Genomic DNA, 16,358 nt, shown 5'->3' on the forward strand with positions numbered 1-16,358 from the left:
TCTTTCTAAAAGCATGTGCAAAGCAATTTTATGTTATGTATACTGAGGTGAGATATTGAAAGTATGTATGCAATAAATGGTGCAAGCAGTGAACCTATTCATCTTGTGTTGTGTAAGTAAAACCATAATTACGTCGATCTTCGTTTATATGACAATAGCTCCCAGATGCATCAACCTATCAACTTCAGATTAATAGATCAATAAGTTAACATATGCCCTTTCTATTTATAGTACAAAAACTATATTAATTAGCAATTTTATATTTTTGATATATTTTTGAAAATGTCATATAGCCCGGTACCAATCATTTTGATACACCCTGTATATAACAGTCCTCGAAGTAAATATCATAAATCTAATGATATATTCTTAAACAGTCCCTGGCATACCATACATGTATAGTCCTATGTATAGTAATTTTGCTTTATCTGTTTTGTGCTGTTTAAACAAATAGTTAAACATAATTTCCATAAAATGTAAGCTTTTACTGTCAGATATGTCCCCTTTTAATTTTGAGCAGAACAAGTGAGGTAAAGCAAAGAGGTGTGTGTGTGTGTGGGGGTGCGTATGTGTGTCCTGCACGCGTATTTTTTTTCTGTAACTATAATGGGACGCAATACGATACCGGTATGTTATAAGAATCAAACTTACAAGAAAAATGGCTCTTGTCAAATCCTACAATTCTGTCAGAGAAAATATGCATATTTGCATTAAATTTTTAATTAATTGACATAATTGATTAATTAATAAATATTTTATTTAATGATTTACCATAATTCCAAACATGTCAAACAATGTGTCAAATTAAAGCTAATTAAATGCTTTATAAATTGGTCAGATAGAGCACATTTTGCAGAATGCATTTAGTATTTTAGTTACATGACTCCAAACATTCTATTCCAATTCCAAGGAGCTGTACTTTTAAAATCCGCGCCTAATCAATAATAATAGTCTTTCACTCCATTGTCAAACCTAGAGTGTGATGGTTTTGTAGCAGATGACAGTGCTCATTCAAGCCTGTCAAGGTCAGTTAGTAGCCACTTGCTGAATGGATGGCCATTATCAGCTATCAAAGAGATGCCTTGTGCAGCTGCCAATCACAGTAGAGGTTTGATAACATTTTGTTAAAAACCCAAATGTGATATAAGGACAAAGCTGTGCATGTTGGTACTTTTAATTGTTTGGATTCTTATGTTGAAATGCCCTTGTATTAGTATTTTTATGTGTAGTGTATATTGTTCATAAATTATATAGCTTTTAAATTATGGGCATTTTTGCTCTGTTGCACTGTACCATTATGGAATATGAGCAAATCAATTACCGACACAAGCAGGTATACAGTGCATTATTTTATTTTTATTTCGTATCTCAGGAGCACAGCTCACTTGGTAAGGCATCAGAATTTTGTTCACGAGCGCTTCGAACTTTAAATCGGAAGGTGGTGAGTTCGAGCCTCATCACGGTCACATTAATTTTATATACCAAATATTGTTCGAACTTTTCATATTTGTTTTTCTTTTATTGTTTCTTTTCTTTGTCTTTTTTTTCTTGTTTTCTTTTTTTTCTTCTTTTTTTTTCTTTGATTCATATTGCCAAGGTAAGGAGAGGAGGGAACTAACGGCCCATTCAGTGATTTTTTCATCCGGACGATCGTAAAAATCATCAAAATTCAGATTTTGTACTGCGGAACTCAGTCTTCAATGATATAGTAGTCAGTAATAATCTTTTGGTCATTATATGACTATCATCATTTGACGACTGAGTTCTTATGATACATCATCCGAAAAACAGTTTCAGACAATTGCTTGGGATTGTTGGGGCAGAGGTTATCTTTTGAATTCTTTCATGACCACTGAAGCAGAGTCAAACATGTCAAGGACACTCGGCGTGAATTGAACTGACCATGTCACTCGCCACAAAAAGAATGTCAAAGGTCATAAAACATCAATTTGGTGTCTTCTGCTAGTGGTTCAGCCAAAAGCCGTGTAGGCCTATTTAAGACAAAAATAATGCATTTACGTGAATCTGTAATTACAGACAGTATATAAATTAGCTACATGTAGGCCTATTTGAATGGGGCTTCAACTTCGTCGATACTGCCGTTTTCTTGGGTTTTTTGCCAATTTTTTTAATTAAAAATTTTAATAAAAGTAACAATTTGATTTTTTTTTTTCACTTTCGCTGGGATCACTGAACTGGGCTTTGCAACGCGATAGGCCTATATTCAATACTTGTATTCACCTACTGTTATAGCATTAGTCCGATTATTACACAACTTCGCCAGCGTATTCAAGACATACAATGCAAATAATCATCTAGATTATGACGTAGCATACCGTAAATATGGCGGAGTACTCAAATTCATTCAACAAAAGCATGATTACAAGCTATTGCAATCTACCGCGACATCTCACACACATAACAAATTTAATGCACTATACGATCAAATAGGTTGACGACAACGTTTGATTGAATGCACTGCATTGCGCCATGATTACGGTGAAGGACACCGGTTCAAATCCTTTGTATGGAGCCAATCAATAATTTCACGCACATCCTCTATTATTGCCAAATTATTGCCCGAGATGATTGCACACTGTAAAAGAGCTATTGTTATAATGTTTGATGAAATCGTGTTTAACTATTTGCTTAAGAACGGCACAATACAGATAAAGCAGACAGATTTACTACATGTGGTACATGTATATACATAATAGGGAATGTGTGTGAGTCGAGTATTACCTAATTATAATAGGGGCGTATCCAAAAATGAATTCACGCCCCTTTCAAATGTCGAGCCAAAGTGCAGGCCCTATGCCGGTTTTGACTGTTCAGACTATTTAAGCCCACGGAGAGTGGGGGGGGGGCACTCCCATATATTGACATACGTCATGTGCCCATAAAAAGACCCCGGTATTTTGCAGGGGCGTAGCAAGCGGGGGGCAGGGTGGACGAAGTCCATGGGCCCCGCGTGTTCAGGGGGCCCGAACACAAAAGCGAAAATTAAATAAGGGCTGATGAGAACAGTGCCGGATTTACCATTGGACCATTTGGGGGCCCCAAAGTTGCCATATGCATCTTTCTTTTAACCCCAATATATGTATTTTTGGTGAAAATTGTAAAATTTTCTGCGCTTCGCACGCATTCAAATAGCAAATTTCATGTTGGTCTGTGGCTAAAATAGTCTGAAATTGAATTTTTACGCGTGCTTTGCGCGCAAATGTCCTAGTATATAATAATCGGAACAAAATATGTTAGTCCCCCTCATAATACGTAAACCAAAACTTGACCACTGATTTGAGTGCACATGCCTTCCGCAGCACGTGAGTTCAGGGCTTCCAAATTTTGGCCTGGCCCAAGGCCAAGGCCTCCATAAGATAAATCCCGCCCTGGTTAAAAGGGCCCGTAGGCCTACTGCTCCTTGTCCATGGGCCCCTGATGCTCTTGCTACGCCCCTGTATTTTTGGCAAATCATACACCCAATGACCCTGGGTTTTTTTAGTAGCCTACAATGAGTGGCCCCCTTACTTTAACAATTAGTCCTCATAATTGAAATTTCGCATTTTGAGCAAAATAAATGAGTTTCCTATATTTTGCACTGTATAATTGGGTAAAAAGCTATTTTTGACCGTCAATGATGCGAAATTTTGGGCGCTCCCATATAAATCACCCCATTTTTGACATTGCCAACACCGAATGACCCCCTTTTCCTCAAAATCTTTACACCGATAGACCCCATAGGGCCTGCACTTTGGCTCGACATTTGAAAGGGGCGTGAATTCATTTTTGGATACGCCCCTATTATAATTAGGTAATACTCGACTCACACACATTCCCTATTATGTATATACATGTACCACATGTAGTAAATCTGTCTGCTTTATCTGTATTGTGCCGTTCTTAAGCAAATAGTTAAACACGATTTCATCAAACATTATAACAATAGCTCTTTTACAGTGTGCAATCATCTCGGGCAATAATTTGGCAATAATAGAGGATGTGCGTGAAATTATTGATTGGCTCCATACAAAGGATTTGAACCGGTGTCCTTCACCGTAATCATGGCGCAATGCAGTGCATTCAATCAAACGTTGTCGTCAACCTATTTGATCGTATAGTGCATTAAATTTGTTATGTGTGTGAGATGTCGCGGTAGATTGCAATAGCTTGTAATCATGCTTTTGTTGAATGAATTTGAGTACTCCGCCATATTTACGGTATGCTACGTCATAATCTAGATGATTATTTGCATTGTATGTCTTGAATACGCTGGCGAAGTTGTGTAATAATCGGACTAATGCTATAACAGTAGGTGAATACAAGTATTGAATATAGGCCTATCGCGTTGCAAAGCCCAGTTCAGTGATCCCAGCGAAAGTGAAAAAAAAAAAAATCAAATTGTTACTTTTATTAAAATTTTTAATTAAAAAAATTGGCAAAAAACCCAAGAAAACGGCAGTATCGACGAAGTTGAAGCCCCATTCAAATAGGCCTACATGTAGCTAATTTATATACTGTCTGTAATTACAGATTCACGTAAATGCATTATTTTTGTCTTAAATAGGCCTACACGGCTTTTGGCTGAACCACTAGCAGAAGACACCAAATTGATGTTTTATGACCTTTGACATTCTTTTGTGGCGAGTGACATGGTCAGTTCAATTCACGCCGAGTGTCCTTGACATGTTTGACTCTGCTTCAGTGGTCATGAAAGAATTCAAAAGATAACCTCTGCCCCAACAATCCCAAGCAATTGTCTGAAACTGTTTTCGGATGATGTATCATAAGAACTCAGTCGTCAAATGATGATAGTCATATAATGACCAAAAGATTATTACTGACTACTATATCATTGAAGACTGAGTTCCGCAGTACAAAATCTGAATTTTGATGATTTTTACGATCGTCCGGATGAAAAAATCACTGAATGGGCCGTTAGTTCCCTCCTCTCCTTACCTTGGCAATATGAATCAAAGAAAAAAAAAAGAAGAAAAAAAGAAAACAAGAAAAAAAAAAGACAAAGAAAAGAAACAATAAAAGAAAAACAAATATGAAAAGTTCGAACAATATTTGGTATATAAAATTAATGTGACCGTGATGAGGCTCGAACTCACCACCTTCCGATTTAAAGTTCGAAGCGCTCGTGAACAAAATTCTGATGCCTTACCAAGTGAGCTGTGCTCCTGAGATACGAAATAAAAATAAAATAATGCACTGTATACCTGCTTGTGTCGGTAATTGATTTGCTCATATTCCATAATGGTACAGTGCAACAGAGCAAAAATGCCCATAATTTAAAAGCTATATAATTTATGAACAATATACACTACACATAAAAATACTAATACAAGGGCATTTCAACATAAGAATCCAAACAATTAAAAGTACCAACATGCACAGCTTTGTCCTTATATCACATTTGGGTTTTTAACAAAATGTTATCAAACCTCTACTGTGATTGGCAGCTGCACAAGGCATCTCTTTGATAGCTGATAATGGCCATCCATTCAGCAAGTGGCTACTAACTGACCTTGACAGGCTTGAATGAGCACTGTCATCTGCTACAAAACCATCACACTCTAGGTTTGACAATGGAGTGAAAGACTATTATTATTGATTAGGCGCGGATTTTAAAAGTACAGCTCCTTGGAATTGGAATAGAATGTTTGGAGTCATGTAACTAAAATACTAAATGCATTCTGCAAAATGTGCTCTATCTGACCAATTTATAAAGCATTTAATTAGCTTTAATTTGACACATTGTTTGACATGTTTGGAATTATGGTAAATCATTAAATAAAATATTTATTAATTAATCAATTATGTCAATTAATTAAAATTTAATGCAAATATGCATATTTTCTCTGACAGAATTGTAGGATTTGACAAGAGCCATTTTTCTTGTAAGTTTGATTCTTATAACATACCGGTATCGTATTGCGTCCCATTATAGTTACAGAAAAAAAATACGCGTGCAGGACACACATACGCACCCCCCCCACACACACACACACCTCTTTGCTTTACCTCACTTGTTCTGCTCAAAATTAAAAGGGGACATATCTGACAGTAAAAGCTTACATTTTATGGAAATTATGTTTAACTATTTGTTTAAACAGCACAAAACAGATAAAGCAAAATTACTATACATAGGACTATACATGTATGGTATGCCAGGGACTGTTTAAGAATATATCATTAGATTTATGATATTTACTTCGAGGACTGTTATATACAGGGTGTATCAAAATGATTGGTACCGGGCTATGTGACATTTTCAAAAATATATCAAAAATATAAAATTGCTAATTAATATAGTTTTTGTACTATAAATAGAAAGGGGCATATGTTAACTTATTGATCTATTAATCTGAAGTTGATAGGTTGATGCATCTGGGAGCTATTGTCATATAAACGAAGATCGACGTAATTATGGTTTTACTTACACAACACAAGATGAATAGGTTCACTGCTTGCACCATTTATTGCATACATACTTTCAATATCTCACCTCAGTATACATAACATAAAATTGCTTTGCACATGCTTTTAGAAAGATAGTTCCTGAAGTCCTTGCCTTACGACCCAGGCAGTGTGAGGTGAAGCCCTATCTTGAAAGAACTTAACAACTGGGATGGGTCCATTCTATAACTGCCCATATCAAATTTTGAAGCATTGCAAGTTATAGCATGTTTGCATGGGATACGCCTTGCTCTTAGAAACTGTCTCCTAAATCTTCCCTGTACTTCTCTATAGCTTCGTGTCGACCAGTGCTTCTTAACTATGAATGCACACTGAAGTGTGGAAAACTGTGGAGCCATTCCAATAACTCTTACCAGGTCTAAACTAACTTACACTGTCTACAGTATAGCCATTCTGGCACACCATCTACTTAGAGTAATCTCAAAATACAACTTAAATTACCGCCCTGGATGGTGTTGATACACAAACTTCTTTCATCCCACCTAAATTATTCAAGTGAATAATATTACTCTCAAGCAATAAATATTGATTATTACATTGATATATATTATGAATTAAAAAATAGGCAGGGAAAATATTAAACATTTCCATGATTTTCAACATATCATCCTCACAAGGTATTTGCATTAAAATAGAGCTTTGAAAATGGTGCTCTACTGATCCAGCGTTACGATGAAAAGTGTAAAAACACCTACTTTCCTTTAGAATCCTGTAACTTCTGAATAGAATGTGCTATCTTTATGATCTAAAATTCTTAGAGAAGATAACACTACTATAATTACACATATTTAAACAATTAACCCCAAACTGGCACAAAAATAGTTTTAAAAAATCTGCAAAAAATTAAAAGTCTTCGGTACCAATCATTTTGATACAGCCTGTATCAAAAATGTGAAAAATATAAAATTTTAATAATTTGTCATAAAATTTGTATTATATCATAAATTTCAATGAAATTTATTTGATATCAGAAAGACATTCTTCGTATTCAGAATGCAATTCGATATGTCTGATGTGCTCTCATGTCCCACAAAAATACTATCGAAACGCTCAAAACGCTCATTCCAGATCCCTTAAAGTCATAATGTACGATCTTATAATATGAATTTGGTTAATTTTTTTCAAACCTGATTTTTTAGCATATTTGTAATGTTTACAACTTGCACCTAAATGGAATCAGCCAAATTGCTTGTGTTTGTAGGTAAATAGAGCAAAGTCCGACATAAAGTCATAATGTCCTCCCATAGAACTGCGTGTTAAACGGCCAAAATAACAAGCAGTGTTTCTTTCACTTTACCTTATTATTTCAGCTCAAAATTAACAGAAACCATTCCCGATAATTATTACTAGTATTATTTCATAATTTTCTTTGTCTTTTTTTTTTTTCTTTTCTTGTTTTATTTATTTTTCTTTGATTTATATTGCCAGGGTAAGGAGAGGAGGAACTAAAGGAATATTCAGTGATTTTTTTTTCATCCCGACGGTCGTAAAAATCATCAAAATTCAGATTTTGGATACTAGACTGCGGAACTCGGTCTTCAATGATAGTCAGTAATTTTTATATTTTGGACATTACTATGACTATCATTTGAGGACTGAGTTCTTATGATCCGAGGAGCAGTTTCAGACAATTGCTTGGGATTATTGGGGCAGAGGTTATCTTTTGAATTCTTTCATGACCACTGAAGCATAGTCAAACCTGTCAAGGACACTCGGCGTGAATTGAAAGACCATGTCACTCGCCACAAAAGAATGTCAAAGGTCATAAAACACCAATTTGGTCATTTGGTGTCTTCTGCTATCTAAAGGCCTTACATGGCTGATTTTGTACCTTTCGTCATTGTCATAGATGTGCTAACAAAGCTTGCTAGTGCAGTGGTTCAGCCGAAAGCCGTGTGTCTAAGGCAAAAAATAATGCATTTACGTGAGTCTGTAATTTATATACCGGTACTGACAGTATATAAATTAGCTACATGTATTTGAATGGGGCTTCAACTTCGTCAATACTGTCGTTTTCCTGTTTTGTTTTTTTTGCCATTTGTTTTTCATTAAAAAATTTATAAACGTAACAATTTGATTTTTTTTTTTCACTTTCGCTGGGATCACTGAATGGGACTTTGTAGCGCGGATTATTCAAAACTTATTTTTACCTACTGCTATATATATAGTATTAATCCGATTATTACATAACTTTGCCAGCTTATTCAAGACATAGGTTATGTAAGGGATAAACTGTACATGAGTATAGAGGCCCTGCATGCTTTTATTGATTGGCTCCAAACAAAGGATTTGAAAAGTGTCCTACACCGTAATCACGGCGCAGTAGCCTACAGTCCATTCAATCAAATGTTGTCAGTGTGCGAGACGAACGATGTATAAATCTGGAGGTCACATCATCACTTATCATGCTTATTGTAAAAAGTTTGTCTAATGCATATACTGTGTGTAGGCCTATTGTTCCCGGGTATTGTCAATGCAATCAAGCAAACAGGTATTATATTTTGAAAAGGCCGCTATAGTATATTCACATGGGTGTCTTGAATGGCCAATCATATGGGACATAATCAAATTGCAGTGACTGCTTCCTTTGTTACCACATGTCAGTCATCTTGTGATTATTGGACCATGTAAACCTGCAAAAACGAGCCAAAGTGCAGGCCCTATGCCTAGTTTCGTACGCTGGTGGGCACAGGTACGTCACTTTCGAGTGCCCCCCCCCCCCCACCCCCTCCCCGGGATTTAAGCCCCAAATGAAGGTGTGTTTTGCTAGCTTATGCATGGCCAGTGCGTGCAATCGCGCAAAATTTTGCAATTTTACCGGTACCCCATTTGAGCCACAAAAAAAGATGCAGATGGCAATTATTGCTTCATTTGCTTCAAGGATGCATTGAAGTGTGGTGTGTAAAGCACAACATTTGTGTTCGTGCATAATACATATATTTTTCTGCGTTCTCTGACATTGTGTCTATTCCCAAGAAAATAAATAAATAAATAAATAAATAAATAAATAAATAAATAAATAAATAAATAAATAAATAAATAAATAAATAAATAAATAAATAAATAAATAAATAAATAAATAAATTAAAAAAAATAAAAAAAATACGACCGACCAACCTTCTTTATTTTAAAGCCGTGTAAGGGCAAACAACCCTCCTTTTTAAACCTATAGAGCTAGAGCCATACTGAATAGTACTTTTTAGGGAGGTTATGGAGTGGAAATGTATTACGTAACGCATCGGTCCTTTGATGCCGAATCGATTACCCCCCCTCCCCTCCTCCATCTATCCTCGCTCTCTGAAACTTTACCCCCTATATAATACCCCACTCGCACTCCAGTTTCCCCTCCCCAGTGTCGTTGTCAGGGTTTTTTCTTTTATAAGGGCATGGGGAGGCAACTTTCAAGGGTGAAACATTATTAATAAAAAAATGGCAAAAAAGGTCTAAACACGTAAATTATCACGGCGGCCAGCATCCAACAGGGGAGGGTCAAGAAGGAGGACAAGATGTTCCATGGAAGAGCTGTCCCTAACCCTTGGCTGCCACTTCCAATGCCCTCTCTCTCTCTCCTCCTCCTCCTCCCTACCCCTCTCTTACCAGGCGCAACCTATGACATGTTATATTTAAAAATATATGCTATACTCTCCAGTAAAAATAGACTGACCATTTATACGGGAACTAATAACCCCTTTCACAGAACACGATTTATGGTCAGTAACTATTTTAAACTGTAGCGATTTGGTAGTTCACAGCATCCTGCGAATGGTAGTGAGCTTTGGCAAAAATTGCATTGATCATTTCATAGCGAGCGTGTAGAAGAATTCAAATATCACAGATATACTTTTGTGGTTCTTGAGTTAAGTTGTAAAGAGGACTGAAACAACAACAATTTTGTAAAACGAACATAATTCATTAACAGCAATAATTTTTTTTTTTTGCTCTTCACTTTTTCAAACCACCGAAAAAAAATGGGTCAACCTTTTCGGGCTGTTGAGGAAGGGGCGGCAAAAATTGAATTTTCTTCAGCCCCCGGGGTAGGAGCGGCCACGGTACGCCACTGATTTTATTACAGCATATTGATTTTTTATTATTATTATTATTATTATTATTATTATTATTATTATTATTATTATTATTTTCGCCTTACAAGGACCCCAAGGCTTTTTGGGCTATCCTTGGTACTCATTGGTATATCTTCCATTATCACATCGTTCAATAGTTTATTCTGGTACTCTGAATTACGTACATATACAGTAGATTTTTATGTATTTTATCCATAATGTGCAATCTATTGTATTTTCTTTTTGTTTGCAATTTTTGATATGTATTGGGTGCTAAATAAATTGAAATGAAATGAATAAAATTCGACCCACAATACCTCGTCTTACTCTACCCTAAACATTGTACTTAAAGGCCCATTCAGTGTCAGTGAAAGTGTAAAAAGGAAACATTTTGTATAATTGCTTATACAGTGGGTAAACGATAAAATCATTAAAATTGTCATCGGGTATTTTTGAAATGAAAAATTTGGCAAAAACGAGGAAAACAAGAGTATTGTCAAATTCAAAATAGAAGCCCCATTCAAATACATGGAACAATGTCAATTTTACGAGAACAAAAACACCTCCTCGATCCCTCCTCACAAGCTTTCACTTTTCCAAAAAGGCGGGGACGTGAAACGAATTTGTATGTGGCCTATTAGGGTTAGTTCGTTCAAGTTCAAACTGACAGTAGGTAATTAACGGGGTAATCCCCATCAAAATTCATACATTCAGTCAAGTGGAAATAACATGTATACACCTGTTTTTAGTTTTGCCTTTTGTGTATTATTACCAATGATTGCAAAGTCATTCCCTTTTAAATATTAGGACTAACGACAGTTTAAATTTACATAAAGACTTTCAATGTATGAGGTTTTTGATTAAAATGAACTATTGTGGTTTTCACAAAAGACCGAAACTAGGAAGAATTAACACCGGAATATGAGAATGAATGAGGGTGTCACGCACGGGAAAGAACAATCCGCGAGACATGCCATAATCAACCTTTGCGAACTTTGTTTTTATATATTAATTTTTACATACAAGTGGTGAAAGTCAGGTATATTAATATTTTCAAGTTCACATTCACATATTTTCCTTTTTTTCTTCTTTTTTTCCCTTTTTTTCAGTTGATGGGGGTAAAGGAAAGAGGGAGAGGAGAACTTGAAGGGAAGCGAGATAGATGGAGGCAAGGGGACCGGACAACGAAGAAGGACGATGATTGAAATTAATTAAATAAAGTGACTAATTATTATTAATCTTTCATAAATTAAGTAGTTCATAAAAGTTTTCGCAATGAAATTTAGAGGGTCAGTGGTGATGCATTTGTGTAAATTGCGTTTTTGCAATATAATTATACACTGCTTTTTTCACATCATTTTGATATTAATCTTAGTAGGCCTAATTACAGTATCAAAATTAGCACAAAACTAGCCCAAAATAAAATTGGAAAACTTGCTCATCTTGATATGAACGCAGCAAATACAAAACGAATTTTGGTTTTGGTCAAAATGTTTTTGCAAAATACCAAATTATTGGGTTTAAATGAAAGTCATGAAAACGGTTTGTATGAAACACAACACAGCTACAACATATTATTGTGCAATATTGGGATTCTGCGCACCCCACCCCCTCACAGACACAAACACCACGCAAATAAATCCTGTCTAAATAGACGGGTTTGCAGCAAAATTTTAAACAAGTGACACGTTTTATACCATTATAACAGAATAAGTTTATGGTACAAATACGAGCGAAGCGCGCGAATTTTTTTTGCCATATTGAAGCTAAAGTGCATGATGAAATATGGTGCAAAGCAGAATAAGTTCGCGCGAAGTGCTCAAAAATTGACACTTTTTAGGTTAAAAAGGCCAAATATGGGGATAATTTTGGTCCCCCTCCATGGGGGATGATTGTATGGATAATCCGCTCTATTAGCAAAATATTAGCGGGAATTTATCCATCCCACCAGGATCTACAAAATGCTAACCACTCCCGTTTACTATCCGCTCCCGTAAGAGCGCGAAGCGCGGGTCTCCGACTGGTTTCTATAGGAGATCACAAGGCTTGAGGGGCGTCATAAAAATTTCAGACCAATGTCCATACTTTTTCTTTCTTTTTTTTTGTCATGGGCACGCACCCTTCAGTCACCCAAGGTCACGCCACGGACACATTGTAACATAAAGGTATAATTTTTTAACATAATGGGTTGAACTTAACCACCCTGTTATTAAAATTCACTCGCGATATCAAAGGTACACTCATAGAAATGACTTGTTCGCCTTGTTGGCGCAATTCAAAAGGAGTAAGTTAAGTTTGGACAACTCAAAAATAGTGTCAAAGTTGCCAAAACAAAATTCATTTTAGTTATCCGAACTTAACAAATGCTGAACAAGCTCAAAAAGTTCCGTCAACTAATCAACTTTGTTGGCATTACTTAAAAAGTTGATGTGAGTCGTTGCATCAACTTTTTAAGTAATGCCAACTTCCGGATTCAAGTTTAGGGAACTTAGAAAAATAAACAAGGTTCAAAGGACCAATTAGTTGAGTTATTGTAACTCAACATGTAAGTTGATGTAACTCGTTCATATTAAGTTACTGGTACTTATTGTTTTGAGTTATTCCAATTTGGTACTTTGTTACTTAATTCACGTAATTGGATCATTTTCTGCACAATTAGCAGTATTTAAATATTTATTTTTGTAATCAGTGCAAAATTTTGTATACTATAGCACACCTCTAGAAAATTATGCTAACCTAGGATAGTTTCATTTTCTGAGTTGTAACAACTCAATAAAGTAAGTGCAAATGAGTGCGACCAACATAATGATATCGAGTCAGCGTTACTCACAATTGTACGCGTTGGCATTACTCGGAAAGTTGTCGCAACGACTTTTACTGAGTAAATATGCCAACGAACAATTTCTATGAGTGTACATATTAATATACGTTGTGGGAAATTACCTTGCCTATTTAATATATCATTGAAACATTATTGAGACGGAACGTTACAGATACTGCTTCTATTCACTTGTTGCGCAATTCTGCAGATACAAAACTTATCGCTACGATGACAACCTGAGACAATATTATGAAATATTGTTGATTTATTTATACATGACATAATAACTAAACATATAAACTTGCCTGTTTAAGATCATGGTTCAAGTTAAATGTTAAATGTACCCAGAAATATTACAAAACAATCAGTGATATTACCCAACTATTGAGCAAAATGAGTAAATTGAACTCAATACTGCAAAAACAGCAAACATGCACTACACCAAATGGCTTCAAATAATTATGTCTTCATTTTTGCAAAACAAATCTACCTTTTCCAATCTTAAACCACCATCAGAGTAATTATTTGACAACTTGATTTGTACTTATTTTATCTCTTTTGCCTCCAAATATAATCGGGAAATTGCTTTTGCAGGGCCCTAATCAATTCTTCAGATGGATTAGTAATAGAAATAATGAATAAACTTGGGCATCAAAAGAGATTTAAAGTTTGCAGTTATTTTAAACTGTTGCGATTTGGTAGTTCACAGCATCTTGCGAATGGAAGTGAGCGGATTGGCGAAAATTGCATTGATTAAGTAGAAGAATTCAAATATCACAGATATATTTTTGTAGGTCCTGTGGTTCTTGAATTATATTGTAAAGAGGGCTGAAACAACAACACTTTGGTAAAACATACATAACTCATTAACAGCAATAAATCAAGCAAGTTTTCAAAGTATATGTTTTTAGAATGAACTTTTGCAAAACATCAAAGTGTTATTTTTCAATAATATATTAATTTCGATAATGAAAATCATTTTTTTTACTGCTTCCACCAACTATACCTAGTCTATCACGGCTGTTTTCGGCAAAGGTATGACAAACGTTTGTTAAACGGTTTAAAAACGGATAAGGAGCCATTCACTAATTTAACGTTTTTAAAAAACGTTTGTCAAATGTTTATGGAGCAAAATGTTTGTCAAACGTTTTATTTTAATCATCTTTTAGTTGTTCTGCAAATGTTTGCCACACGATTTAAAATTTACGTTTAGTTTTAAATGATTTTTGGCCAAAAGTATGATTTTCTTTATATTTCTGATCAAAAATTTGTTTTTTGGTAAATAAAATGTGATTTTTTTTTTTGGTGAAAATGTGATTTTTTTTTTACCAAAAATCACATTTTTGATCAAAAATGACCCAAAATCACAAGCTTAAGCAGGATTCTGCAGGAAATATAAACAATGGGAACAAAATATGTTGAAAAAGAAAAGAAACATCGAAGCTGAAAGGATGTAAGAAAGTGAGAAAGTAAGAAATTTAAAAAAATATTGGGAACGGGGTTCAATAAATAACTAACATGAAAACGGAAAATCACAAGCTAAGCAGCAAATAAAAAATCTAAAAGGGAAATGTAAGAAAGGGCTGATTTAAAGAATAATGGGAACGGGGTTTAAATAAATGAGTCTACCTATTCAGTAATTGCTCCTGTTACAGTGGTGTACCGTGGCCGCTCCTACCCCGGGGGCTAAAGAAAATGTAAATTTTGCCGCCCCTTGCAGTAACAGCCCGAAAAGGTTGATCCAATGGGGGGGGGGGAAGGAGCAAAAAATAAAAGTAAAATTTCACAGGTGTAAAACCCCCCTCCTCATTACCCCACGCCGCTTCAAGCTGTTGCCCTGTTGACGGTCAAAAAGGTATAGTTTCATTAGTTTTCGCCGTCGCAAATAATAAAGGAGAAAAGTATAGTAAAAGTGATCCCGCCTGGGAATCGAACCCAGGACCTCAGGTTTACGAAATTAACCTGGATTTAAAAAAAAAAAGAACTTCCAAAATTTAGAAGTGAATCAATCGGAACTAAGACTTTTATTTTTGACATTTTCTTAAAAAACATAATAGCTTTTGAAACCGATCATGAGTTATGAGCGGCAAAATCTGATCTAAATAAATGTTGCTCAAATTCTTCCAAATTCGAAATATTATATTAGACTACATGCATATAATGTTTAATAAAACTTGAGAATTTCCCCAAAAACAGTATCACCGTTTGATTTGTGTAAGTGGGCAATTACCTCAATAACGTGGGTTCAGAAAAGTTCAGAAAATTATTAATTTTATAATATGTATAAAGTCAAATAAGACACTTTTCATTGAACATGCATGAAACGTCATTTGAACATCTGTCCTAATGTACAATTCTGTACGTCCACCATGTAATACACATTGTTATTATAGAATACTTTGTGGCTGTACATACAATTAAAATTTAAATGTAATAAGGAACCGAAATCTTTATAGCTCGTCGAAAATGTTTATACGTATTACTATTAATCCTATTCCAAACAATAACATTCCTTTATATAATATAGTACTATTATAAGGTAAATGGCAAGGGGCATTGTGACATCGGGGACAACTCCCTCGAAAATGTTTATACCTATTCCAAACATTTCTTATATAGTATTACAAATGTGGCTGTACACTGCAGGTGCACTAGTACTAATAAAATAATGAGCTCTGTCTGTCTGTCTGTCTATCCGGCTATGCGTTTCGCTGCGCTTCAACGCATCGTTCCGATATTTCGGATATAGATAGGTATCGGGCAGTCCACGTTTATGGGTGGTTTGAAAGGTCATCGGAGGTCAAGGTCAAAGGTCCAATTTTAAACTTTGTCCGGGCTCAAATTTGGTGGGTGGAATCCTTAATACGAGGGGAATATATGCCAGAAATAAAATTGAGGTCAAAGGTCATTACGGAAGGGTCAAATACCGTGCATCATCTTACATGCAAGCTTTCATTTTCAATATCGTGCAGGTTTTCAAATTTGAACAAAAC

The sequence above is a fragment of the Amphiura filiformis genome, unplaced genomic scaffold (genome assembly GCF_039555335.1).
Source record: "Amphiura filiformis unplaced genomic scaffold, Afil_fr2py scaffold_37, whole genome shotgun sequence".
NCBI lineage: Eukaryota > Metazoa > Echinodermata > Ophiuroidea > Amphilepidida > Amphiuridae > Amphiura > Amphiura filiformis.